At 38.8% G+C, this 12,215-nt stretch overlaps 1 long non-coding RNA gene across 1 annotated transcript in view; it reads left to right on the top strand.

Annotated features, from left to right (window-relative positions):
* LOC103011743 (uncharacterized) overlaps positions 1-10,671 on the top strand; it is a 74,943-nt gene extending 64,272 nt beyond the window's left edge. Inside the window, exons 8-9 of the long non-coding RNA XR_009009343.1 lie at positions 8,565-8,646; positions 10,089-10,671. This is a non-coding gene — a long non-coding RNA (uncharacterized LOC103011743). The remainder of the gene's footprint in view (positions 1-8,564; positions 8,647-10,088) is intronic.
* Positions 10,672-12,215: the final 1,544 nt, after the last annotated feature.

Below are 12,215 nucleotides of genomic sequence, written 5' to 3'. Positions count from 1 at the left end.
TTCTTTGCCAATACTTATGGTGGTTACTTCTTTTAATTTTAGACATTCTGGGTACTGTTCTGTATGACTATACTCCGATTTGCTCATTTTTCCATTTCACTGATTACTAATGATGTTGACTCCCTCTTCATATATTTGCTGGGCAATTGAATATTCTTTTTGTGACGTTCTTATTGGTGATTCTTTCCCATTTTTTCAAGTTGTCCATCTTCCCCTTACTGATTTGTAAGACGTCTTCTTATACTGTGGATATGAGGCCTTTGCCAGTTATGTGTGTTGTGAAATCTTTTCCGCCATGTGCTTGCTTTTTCACTTTCTTACTTGTATCTTTTGATGAACAGAAGTTCGTAATTTAATGTTGTCCAATTCATCAGTCTTTTCCTTTATTCTTAGTGCCTTTTTCGTGTCTTGTTCTAGTAAGATGTCTTTTCCTACCACAAGGTTATGAAAATATTCTATATTTTCTTCAAGAGCCTTGTAGTTTCTTGTTTCAGATGTAAGATTTATGTCTTTTATATCATCTTAATAATGATTTATTGATGTACAATGTGAAGTAGGGGTCAAGTTTAAATGTTTTCCCAAATCCAGTTGATATGGGAAATTATTTCTTGAAAAAACATCTTTTTCCCCTCTGCCATGACACCTTTGTCAAAGGTGAAGTACCTAATTGTGGGTCTGGTTTTGGACTAGAGAGCTCTTCTATTCCATTGGTCTATTTCTTTGTTCCTGTATCAATTCCTCACTGTTATTAACTAGTGTGGTTTTATGAGTCTTGCTTTATGGCAGAGCAATTCTTCCCACCTTGTTTTTTTTTCTACAACTTTCTTAATCTTTCCTATTTCCTATAAATTTTAAAATCAGCTTGTCAAGATCCACAAAAAAAAAAAAAACTTGTAATTTTGATTGGGTTTCCCCCGATTCTTCACGTAAATTTGTAAAGAACTGATATCTTTATAATGTGGAGTCTTCTACTTCATGACTCCCTCATTTATTTATTTATTTAAGGTCTCCTTTTATTTCATCCTATAATATTTCAGAGGTTTCTGCATAAATATCTTGCACAACTTTTGTTAGATTTATTCCTAGATAGATAATTCTTCTAAAGATATTGTAAATGGGAATCTTTAAATTTCTTAAAAATTTTCTGACTTCCTCCTTTTGCTAGATAGAAATCAATTGATTTTTGTATATTGACCTTGTATCTATAAACTTGCTAAGAAATTTGTAGGTTCTTTAATGATTTTCTAGATACACAAAAAAGTCTTATTTCTTCCTTTCTAATTTCTATGCTTTTTTTTTTCTAGCCTCACTGTTCTAGCTAGGACCTTCAGTCCATATTGGCAAGGGATGCAGTTACCTGGCTAATTGTGTTTTTCAAATATTTCATTCTCTATTTCAAAGGGAAAGCTTTCAACATTTCATCATTAAGTTTGATGTTTGTTATAGGCTTGTCATAGATTTACTTTATCAGGCTAATGAGTTCTCTTCTATTCCCACTTTGCTAAGTGATTCTTGTTTATTTTGATGAAGAATGGATGCTGAATTTTATTGCTTTTTCTTTATCTATTAAAATAATCCTACAGATATTCTCTTTGTTCTGTCATTGTGAACTAGGTTGATTGAAGTTTCAATGTTAAACTAATCTTGCTTTCCCAGAATAAATTCAGTTTGATCTGATGCATTATTCTTTTATACATTGCTGATTCCATTTGCTAATCTTTTGTTTAGGATTTTTGCTTCTGTGTTCTGAGTGCAATTGTCCTATAGTTTTTCTTTTCATCATGTTCTTGTCAAGTTTTGTATTAAGATTATGTTGGCATCATAAAATAAGTTGGGAACCATTGCCTTTTCTTTATTCTCTGGAAGAATTAAATAGGATTGGCTTTTTTTTTTTTTCATTCTTAAACATTTAGCAGAATTCACTAGTGAAGCTACTTGGGTCTAGGAACGTTTTCTTTGGAGGAGATTTTCAATTGATTATTTAATTTCTTAAATAATTATGTAATTATATTTTCAACTTTTTTCTGTGTCAATTTTGATAAGTTGAGTTTCTCCTAGGACTTTGTCCATTTAATCAAATTTTCAAACACTGGCATAAAGCTACTCAGAATATCTTCTTACCGTCGCTTTAATGTTTGTATAAAATGTAAGGATGTCTTCCTCATTCCTGACATTTGTACCTGCTCTTTCTTTTTTTCTTAATCAGCTTTGTCAAGGATTTATCAAATTTATAACTCTTTTCCAAGGACCAGCTTTTGGCTCTGATTTTCCTTCTCCATTTTAGTTTGTTTTTATTTCATTAATTTCTGCCCTTATCTTTTGTTGTCATTTTCTTCCTCTTACTTTCTTAGGTTTTAATTTGCTGAGGTTTGTTTCTAACCTGTTGGAATGATTAATTACATCACTGATTTTAAAAAATTCTTTCTTACTTCTAACAAATGCATTTAAAGTATAAATTTCCCTTTAAGCATTGCTTTCGCTGCATTCTATTTTAGTATGTCATATTCTTATCTTGCAATTAATATTTTCTAATTTGGTTGATTAATTTTTGAACTATGAATTATTTGAAAGTATATTTTAAAGGTACATACTGAAAGTTTTGTTATCTTTTAACAATTGATTTCTAGCTTAATTCCTCTGTTGTCAAAGTATGTATTCACAATTTCAATTTTTAAAGTTTATTGAGACTTGTTTTGTGGCCCAACATATGATCAGTTTTGCAAATGTTTCACAAACACTGGAAAACTATTTGTATTCTTCAGCTTGGGGTACAGTATTCTATTTGTCCATTAGGTTAAATCTACACTTTATGTGTTAAAATGTCTCATATTCTTACTGATTTTTTGGGCTGCTTTTCGATCAATTACTTAAAGAAGTGAGTTAAAATCTTCAACTATGTGATTTATCTATTTTTCCTCTTAATTGTTGCTTTAAATATTTTGAGGCCATTTATATATTTATAAATATATAAATTCTATATATTTAGAATTTCTATTTTCTACCTGATGAATTGAAACCCTGATCATTATGAAGTGGTTTCTTTTTCCCTAGCAATTTTGTTAGTCTTAAAGTTCACATTGACTGATAATAATAATACAGCTCCACTAGCTTCTCTTTGGTTAAAATTTGCATAGGTTATTTTTTCTCATCCTTTACTTTCAACCTTTCTGTAACTTATGTTTTAAATGTGTTTTTTATGAACAACAAATCGTTGGAATTTAAAAAATCCTGTCTGACAAATCTTTGTCTCTTAATTGGAGCATCTGGCATATTTACATGTAATATAGTGGTTGCTGGATTTGGGATTAAATCTACTATCTTACCATATGCTTTCTATTTCCCTGCCTGATCTTCCTTTTGAGTTTCTTATTTTCTTGCCTGCTTTTGAATAGGTTTTTGAAGGTGCAATTAAAAAAAATACACCGTAATCTAAAGTTTACAATTCCATGAAATTTTTACAACAGTTTACACCCATGTGATCTCCACCTAATCAATATAGAGAACATTTCCATCACCCCAGACAGTTCCCTCATGTCTCTTACCAGCAGTCTCCTCACTCCCACCCCATATTACCTGCAACTTAAAAAAATTTTTTTTATCAACATAATTTTGCTTGTTCTTGAACTTCACTTGAATAGTACTCTTGTGTCTAGTTACTTTCACTTGACATAATGTTTTTGAGATTTATTCATGTTTAACGTGTATTGGTAGTTTGTTTTTATTGCTGAACAATATCCCACTGTATGACTATAACACAATTTTTTTATCCATTCTCATATTGATGGGGTTGCTCCCAGTTTGGAGCTATTATGAGTAAAACTGCTATTAACTTTCCTCTACAAGTGTTTTTGTTAGCACATATTTTTGTATCTATTGGATAAATGCTTGAAAGTGGAATTTCTAGGTCATAGGACAGGTGTATATTTAACTTTGAATAATTTTATACCTATTTTATATTCCTACTAGCAATACATGTGGCTTCACATCCTTGTCAATATTTTACATTGTCAATCTTTTTAATTTTTGCCATCCTAGTAGGTGTGCAATGGTATCTCACTGGGGTTTTAATTTGCATATCCCTGGCTACTAATGATGTTGAATACTTTCCCTCATATGATTACTAGAGATATTTATGTATGTGTGTGTGTGTGTGTGTGTGTGTGTATATGTTTTCTTTCAATCAGTGGCTTGCTTTTACATTTTCTTAATGGAGAAAGTAAAGTTTATCAAATTTTTCCTTTATGGTATTACTTTTAAGTCTTGTCTAAGAAATCTGCCTATAACAAGATCACAAAAATGTTGCCCTGTGTTTTCCTTTAGAAGCTTTATAGTTTTACCTTTTATATTTAAGTCTATGATCCATCTCAAATTAAATTTATGTAATATATAATATATTTATAATACTGAAATATTTATATTTATATATGAATATAAAATATAAATATATTTCTATAAGAATAATCAGTAGTTCCAGTATCATTTGTTGAAAAGACCGTGCTTGCCTTGAACCTTTGTCAAAGATCAATTAAATGTAAATATATGGGTCTATTTCTGGACTCTGTATTCTTTTTTTTTTTTTAAGATTTATTTATTTATTTATAGATCGATTGATTGATTGCTATGTTGGGTCTTCGTTTCTGTGCTAGGGCTTTCTCTAGTTGCGGCAAGCGGGGGCACTCTTCATCACGGTGCGCGAGCCTCTCACTATCGTGGCCTCTCTTGTTGCGGAGCACAGGCTCCAGACGCGCAGGCTCAGTAGTTGTGGCTCACGGGCCTAGTTGCTCCGCGGCATGTGGGATCTTCCCAGACCAGGGCTCGAACACGTGTCCCCTGCATTAGCAGGCAGATTCTCAACCACTGCGCCACCAGGGAAGCCCTGGACTCTGTATTCTGTTCTGCTGATTTCTTTGTATATTCCAACACCAATACCAGACTGTCTTGCTTACTGTAACTTTGTCTTGAGAACAGTGTACTGTGTAGATTACTGTAGCTTAAATCTTGGAAACAGGTAAGTCTTCTCCTATTAAAAGGTAAAGTATATTCCTTCATCTCTTGAATCCATGTGAACCTGTGTGTGCTTTGACTAATATCATACAACAGAAGTGTTTCTATGTGATGTCTAAGTCAGAAGCGTTGCAGCTTCTTCTTTGGTCTCTTGGAATGCTCACTCTGGAATAAACCAGGCAATGTGTAAGCAATCTGACTATCCTGGATACCACCATGCTGTGAGGAAGCCCAAGCTAGCCATGCAAAGAGGTTACGTACAGAAAGAGGTGCCTGACAAGCCGCAGCTATTCCAGCTGTACCGACCCAGACCCCACACAGGAGATTGAAGTATCTTTCAGCAACTTTAACCCTAGTCATATCTGACTGAAATTTCAAGAAAAATCCTGAGCAAGAACAGCCCAGCTGAGCCCATGTAACCCACAGAGCTGTGCAAGATACTATATTGTTATCTGGAAGCAAGTAGGTTTTGGTATAGTTTGTAATATAGAAATAGATAACTAGAACAGTAGAGTATTAGAAAAGAGTATAGGATTTCAGGATCGGAGAGACCTGGACTCAAATTTTGCTTGTGACTTTGTGCAAAGACCAATCAAGTTACCAGGCTGAGGGCTAAGGAATTTATATACGATATTTTATTGTTCAAAAAATTTTAAAGCACCTATACTGAAGACAGGGAGTATGCTTAGAAGATACAAATGTGAATACAAAGCAGCTACTCCTCCAAAGGAATTTACAGAGCAGTGGGGGAAGATAGACATGTTCAATACAAAGATAGCTGATGAAATCACTTTCTGTCAGTAGCAACTGCTATACAGCAAATTCTAAGAAAAATAACTTTGCTAATCTGGATTCACACTCAACTGATACGTACAAAACATCAGATAATGAGTATGTCACAGCCCACCTGGCTTCCCTTTCGTACTGGCTATGAGGAAGGTCAGAATTGAAGGTGAGATTGCTTCCAGTGTCTCCTCTCTCCTTTCGCAACATGATTTCCAACTTTCTCCCTCTAATTTAACAGTGTCTTGTTGTAATGTCTTAAATTCTTTTGAGGAGTAAAAGTTGGGATGAAATTATGAATTAAAGGTATATCAGAAAGCTAATTGATCAATTCAAATTGAAAGCATAGCTCAGGATGAATCTGAGTTGTTGCATTTCTTGTTTGTGTAGTCGAGGCAGTCCCTGCTGAGAATACGTCTTTCCTACGACCACTACGATTAAAACAGCTATGGATACTATTACTACTAATGACAACCAGAGCTGGTGTTCACAGAGCATAGTGTACCAGGCACAGTGCTAAGTGCTTAAATGAATCATTCCATTTCATTTTTACAATAATCCTGTGATGTAGGTGTTATTATTGTCCCAATTTTACGGATGAGGAAACTTGGAGAAGTTGTGTCACTTGCCCAGGTAATGCTGATAGCCATGTCAGGGGCAGCTCCCTTCCAGAGCCCATGAACTTCTGCGTTAGGCTTTTGGTGCATATGGGTCCATGGTAAAGGTGGATGAATGGACTTTAATGATGACCCAATCTGGCCTAACCTTCTTCTTTATTCAGAGGCTTTCCCTGGTAAGGCCCAGGGATCCTTAGAGTCCTTCAGGGGTTGGGCTAACCGAGTTGTCCCCACCAAGGTCACCGCTCCCCATACATGGAATTCCATCTTCACAAGTATTTGTCTTCCTGGATCCTGAATCCTAAATCTGTTCACAAAATATTGATAGATTGTGTTTGCGTTCATAGTGACCAGAGGAAACTAGAGAGTGGACAAAAGAGAGAAGTTAAATTCTGGTAATTATTTCAAAATATTTGATAAGTTAGCAGTGATGTTGAAAGCACAAATCCCTGGCATCATTAAAACCCTCTTCCTTAAAAAATCAAAGGGATATATCTCTAATAGAGAAAATAAAGGCAGTGTAGTGGGAAAGAGAAGGAGCTACATATATTCTGATACATACATCAATCAGAAGCAGGAAGGGAACTGACATATATGAAGTGCCAATATGTGCCAGACTTGTTACATGCATTGCTTCATGTGATCCTCCTTCATCCACCCATGTGGAGCAGGTGTTATGGGAAGTGAATCAGACCAGAGACCCTGGAATCCAAAGGCTTCCACTGCTCAATGAGGAACCTTGGCAGGTGTGTATCCTCTGTAGGCCTAGGTTTCCTCATTTATAAAATAACAAAAGAACCTAACACATAGTGTTGCTGTGAGGATTAAACAAGATGTACAGCACTGTGTAGGGATACAATGACTGGTAAGTACTATGATTATTCTATCCATTGCTGAATCTCAGGAGGGAGAACGAAGTGCACCCTGTACTTGGTTTGGAAGATGGGGGAGGAGTGTCAGGGAAGAGGAGGGAGGGGTTGCAGGAGGGGTGAGATTTGGGGGCCCGAGGGAGCAAGTTCCTGGGCCCTGGGAGGCTGGCGACTCAAAAGTGATGAGTGGGCTGTCATACTCCGAATTGAAAGTGATTTTGGTAACAGTTAATAGTGGTTTTCTCTTTTTAAAAAGTCTATGCTTGTCAAATAAATTATATGTGTGTCAATCCTATAGCAGCTTCATCTAGAATTTGTGCTGATTTTGTCTCTGAGATTAGCTGAAATGTTATTAGTTTGATATTGTGCACCAATTCCAATTTTAGAACTTCTACAAATTTGTTACGAAGCTTTTTTGTTTTTTTCTGTTCTGAACTGTCACCCAGAAGCAACTGAGCTAATTTGATATTTAATTATATCTGGCTACTTGGGTGTTTAATGGTGAAGGGGAACTGGTGTGGGGTGTCTGATTTGTCATCTAGTTTCCAGGTCCTGGGGACACTGCTGGTCCTTGGATCCTTGGCTAAATGCCCCAAGGGGAAGTAGAGATAGAGGTACCCTCCCCAAGGCCAGCAAGAAGGTTTGGAAAGTGAGGCCGCCAAGGTATGCGTGCAGACACGGGTTCCATCCTGCTTGACCTTCCCTGGCTGGATCACTTCCCTTCTCCGAGCTTCGGCTGATTTCCCTTTCTGTGAAACAAGATGGTTAGAATTTTTGATTTAACATGTTTCCCAAACTCTACAACTTAGGGTTCGGGTATTCATTTGCAGAAGAGCCTGGCCCCGCTGGGCAAGCTGTCTGCTCCATCAGGCAGATTTGGAAACACTTTTCGAAGGAGGAAATGTGCACCTTGAATGGTGGCAGAGAAATGTCTTGGAGGATAAGCGGGGCTTGGCATTACAGTCAGGTGGCGCAGGCTGGGAGTAAGTGGGCGCTGGGCCTGGGAAGGGACTCAGCAGAAAGTGGGGGTGGACTGAAGGGAAAGAGGAGAGAGAAGCAAAGAAGGTACCATGCTTACAGCAAAATGCCCTGGGGTCGTGGGAAGGCATCTTGGATTGACCTACAGCAAGAGAAAGCATCCCTTGGATCCTGACGGATGTTGAGGAAAAGAGGGTGATGTGGCCTTAAATCAAAGGGCAGAGTGAGGCTGGTGAAGATGGTGGGTGGTCGTGGGTAGGCAGGCCCTCCAGGAGCGCAGCATGGCCTTTAGCCCGTGATTTCTTCTCTCCAGGCCTCCATTTCCACCTCTACCGATGAAGGAGACGATACTCTAATACTCCTGTTCCAACCTGGGAGTGCCTGGGGCCATTGTGGTGAGTAAATGAGGTAATGCAGTGAGTGAAGGGCACACGCCTTGGCTTTGGTGAACTTTTAACAAATAGTCCCTATTTTAATTTTTTGGCCAGAAAGATATAATAGTAGAGGGGAGAGATAACTGGGACTAAGTCTGGAGTCTTAAGGAGGGGTCTAGGGGACCCTAGGAGTACAGGTGCTAGATTTAGGGAGAGGAGAAGTTTTCTAAGGATCAGAAGCAAAGCCTGTGATAGGTGCTTAAGACCCCTGAGACCCCGGGGAGTCTCTGGGAGATCCCGGAGGCCAGGGAGGGAACAGCAATAATGACCAGGACTGAATTTCCTGCCAGCCAGTGTTTGGGGCAGGAGTCCAGTAAAGTCAGATTTAAAGAGAATAAAACAGTGTGAATATCTTGCATACCTGAATTCGTGCAGTAAGACTCATACCCTTGTATCACTTATCCCAACATATGGTGTTATTATGTGTAAAGAAGGAAAAAATAAACACAGAAATGATGAGCTTTAGGGAAGAGGACTAAAATTTCAATTTGAGTTTCATACAAGAAGAAATGAAAAAAGCAAATCCCTTACAAATAACCATGTGGCTCACTTAAGTCTTTCCTATGTGATCCTTGGGGCCTCAGGTTCGGGAAGGCAGGGTCTTGGAGGAACAGACTTTTCTCTCACTAGAACAAGAGGCTGAGCTCCAAACTGTCCCCTGCTCACAAGATGGGGCTAATGTGTCCCCAGTCTCCAGGCTCACTTGGGGCAATCTCTCCCACCCACCTGTGCCGGGCTCACCCCGCCAGTGCCTACCTTTACTGCACTAGGACCTTTCGGGGGCAAACACATCCACCACCCAGGCTCTCCAGTGGAGGGTTTCAAATAACAAGGGATCAAGGAGAATCCTAAAGCCTGCTGGGTGACAGAGGACAGCTGGGGTGAGGGAGAGGGCTTGAGTATAAAACAAACTGAAAACGGTAAGACTTCCATAAGGAAGAAGGGAACCACAATGTGTAGGGAGAGAGGAGTAGATATGGGCCAAGGAAAGTTTCCTTCCCACTTAGGAAGCACGGGGAGAAAGACAAAGATGAGGATGAATGTGCAGCCTGAGAAGCCAGATAAACCACAGTTGCTCTTAATAATGGGCACCCTGAGCATCCCCCGGCTCCAGGTCCTGGGGACCGGGAAAACACAGACCGTTTGTCCCAGAGGCCATCTCTGTCGGATGGTTTTCGACTGTGCCCCTTAGAGCCCTGGAGTCCTCTGGAGGTGTTCCCAGGGACCTTGTGGAGGAGGAAAGGGAGAGGGTAAGTTTTGGGGGCCTGAACTCCAGGCCCCTCCACCTGGATTCAACAAAGCTGCTGCAATCTTACCTTTTTTTGTATATTGAGATTTTATATACTTTTCATTAGGGGGAAAGTTTTCTTTTTTTTTTCTTTCTTTCTTTTTTTTTTCTTTAGAAAAAGATTTGAAACTCAGTCTGGCAACATGGACATATGATAAAACTCAGCAAAAGGGCATTCTCTTCAAATATTTCAAGGCAGTTGGCAAGCTGATACTACCAGGAAAATAGTCGTGAGATGAGGCCCGGACCATCCCTGGCTACTGTGCTCAGCTGGAGAACACCATTGAGAACCCTGAATGATGCTGTGATGTTGGGAGGGAGCCTGGGAGCCACTGGCCCTTCTCCAAAGCAGGTCCGGGTCTCCTGCCAGACAGACAGAAAGAAAGAACACCAGAGGGCTGGACACGCCTTCTCACAGCTGAGCCTTTGCTACGACCCTGACCCTGAGGAATTCCCAAGGCTCTCGCCTGCTGCACAGACATCAGATGCCTCGAGCTAATTTCTCTGTGTTCCTCTTTCACATCCTTCCTTGCACTTGACCCTCCAGAAGTACCAAGCTGTTGGTAGTTTCCCATCCACACTGTACCATTTTAAAATTAATTAATTAATTGAATTACTTATTTGCCCTCTGGTCTCAATACCTGGAATTCCCTTTTCTCCTCTCTGTTCTGGGGTTTTATTCTAGCACTTACGTTGCCTCTTCCAAATAAAACACCAAAAACTGTTTTTATATTCCAGCTCAGACATTGCCTCTTCCAAGAAGCTTTCTGTTTTCATTCATACAAAGTCAGTTTTTCGCTTCTGGATTCCACTCCTTTGCCTTGAACTAAATTCTGTTTTGAACTTCTTACCCAGCTATCAACTGAAATCTCTTTATCCCTTAAAATCAAAGTGAAGTTACTTTATCCCCATATTCCATGACCTTAGGAAGCTAAAGCCATTCCCAAGATGTTGGACCATTCTTGGAGGAGTGGGGAGAAGTGAGTTGTGATATTTCAATTACTCTAGCTTCAGGTTTCGAAAATCTCCTTAATTTATGCCACTTATATTTATTCTAACCTTATGCATGAAATTTCCAGTTTACAGGGCTAAAACTAAATTGTCTACTATATATTGAGCCCTGCACCAGTTATTCTGGGCACAAAGGTTGAATGGAACATAGTTCTTGCCTTCCAGAGGTTCACAAAATAGTGTGGGAGACAGACAACTAAGCTGATAATCAGAGCAGGAACCACTGGAAGGGCTGTGGAAGTGGTGCTCAAATCTATATGGGTAGTCAGAAGAGGCTCCCTAGAAAGTTAATTTTTTAAAACATCAACTTTACTGAGGTATAATTTGCATGCAACAAAATGCAAATCCATTTTAAGTATAGGTATTGATGAGCTTTGATAAGTTTATATGTCTGTGTAACAATTACCACAATCAAGAAATAGATCATTCCCATCTCCCCTCCCTCCCCCCTCCCTCACTCCCCTTTTCCCCCTCCCTCCCTCCCTTCCTCCCATCCTCCCTGCTCCTTTCTGGGTAGTTTTGGTGAGGTTCACAGAACCTTGGCCACCTCGACCACAGGTCAAATGACTTCTCTACTCGCAACACTTTTTAAAAAAATTTTATACAATTTTTAAAGGTTACTTTCCATTTACAGTTATTACAAAATATTGGCTATATTCCCTGTGTTGTACAATACATCCTTGAGCCTATCTTACACCGAATAGTTTGTACCTCCCACTCCCAACCCCTATATCGCCCCTCCCCTTCCACTGGTAACCACTAGTTTATTCTCTATATCTGTGAGTTTGCTTCTTTTATGTTATATTCACTAGTGTGTTGTATTTTTTAGATTCTACATATAGGTGATATCATACAGTATTTATCTTTCTCTGTTTGACTTATTTCACTTAGTATAATGCCCTCCAAGTCCATCCATGTTGCTGAAAATGGCAAAATTTCATTCTTTTTTTATGGCTGATAGTGTTCCATTATGTGTGCATGTGTGTGTGTGTGTGTGTGTGTGTGTATGTGTATGTATATACATACACACACATACACACACACACACACACACATATACCACAGCTTCTTTAACCATTCATCTGTTGATGGACATTTAGGCTGCTTTCATATCTTGGCAATTGTAAATAATGCCGCTATGAACATTGGGGTGTGTGTATCTTTTCGAATTAGTGTTTTTGTTTTTGGATATATACCCAGGAATGGAATTGCTGGGTCATATGGTAACTCT

This window comes from Balaenoptera acutorostrata, chromosome 9, assembly GCF_949987535.1.
Source record: "Balaenoptera acutorostrata chromosome 9, mBalAcu1.1, whole genome shotgun sequence".
NCBI classification, from domain to species: domain Eukaryota; kingdom Metazoa; phylum Chordata; class Mammalia; order Artiodactyla; family Balaenopteridae; genus Balaenoptera; species Balaenoptera acutorostrata.
Note: the sequence above shows the minus strand (reverse complement) of the source record. Positions and strands in the feature narration are given on the sequence as shown.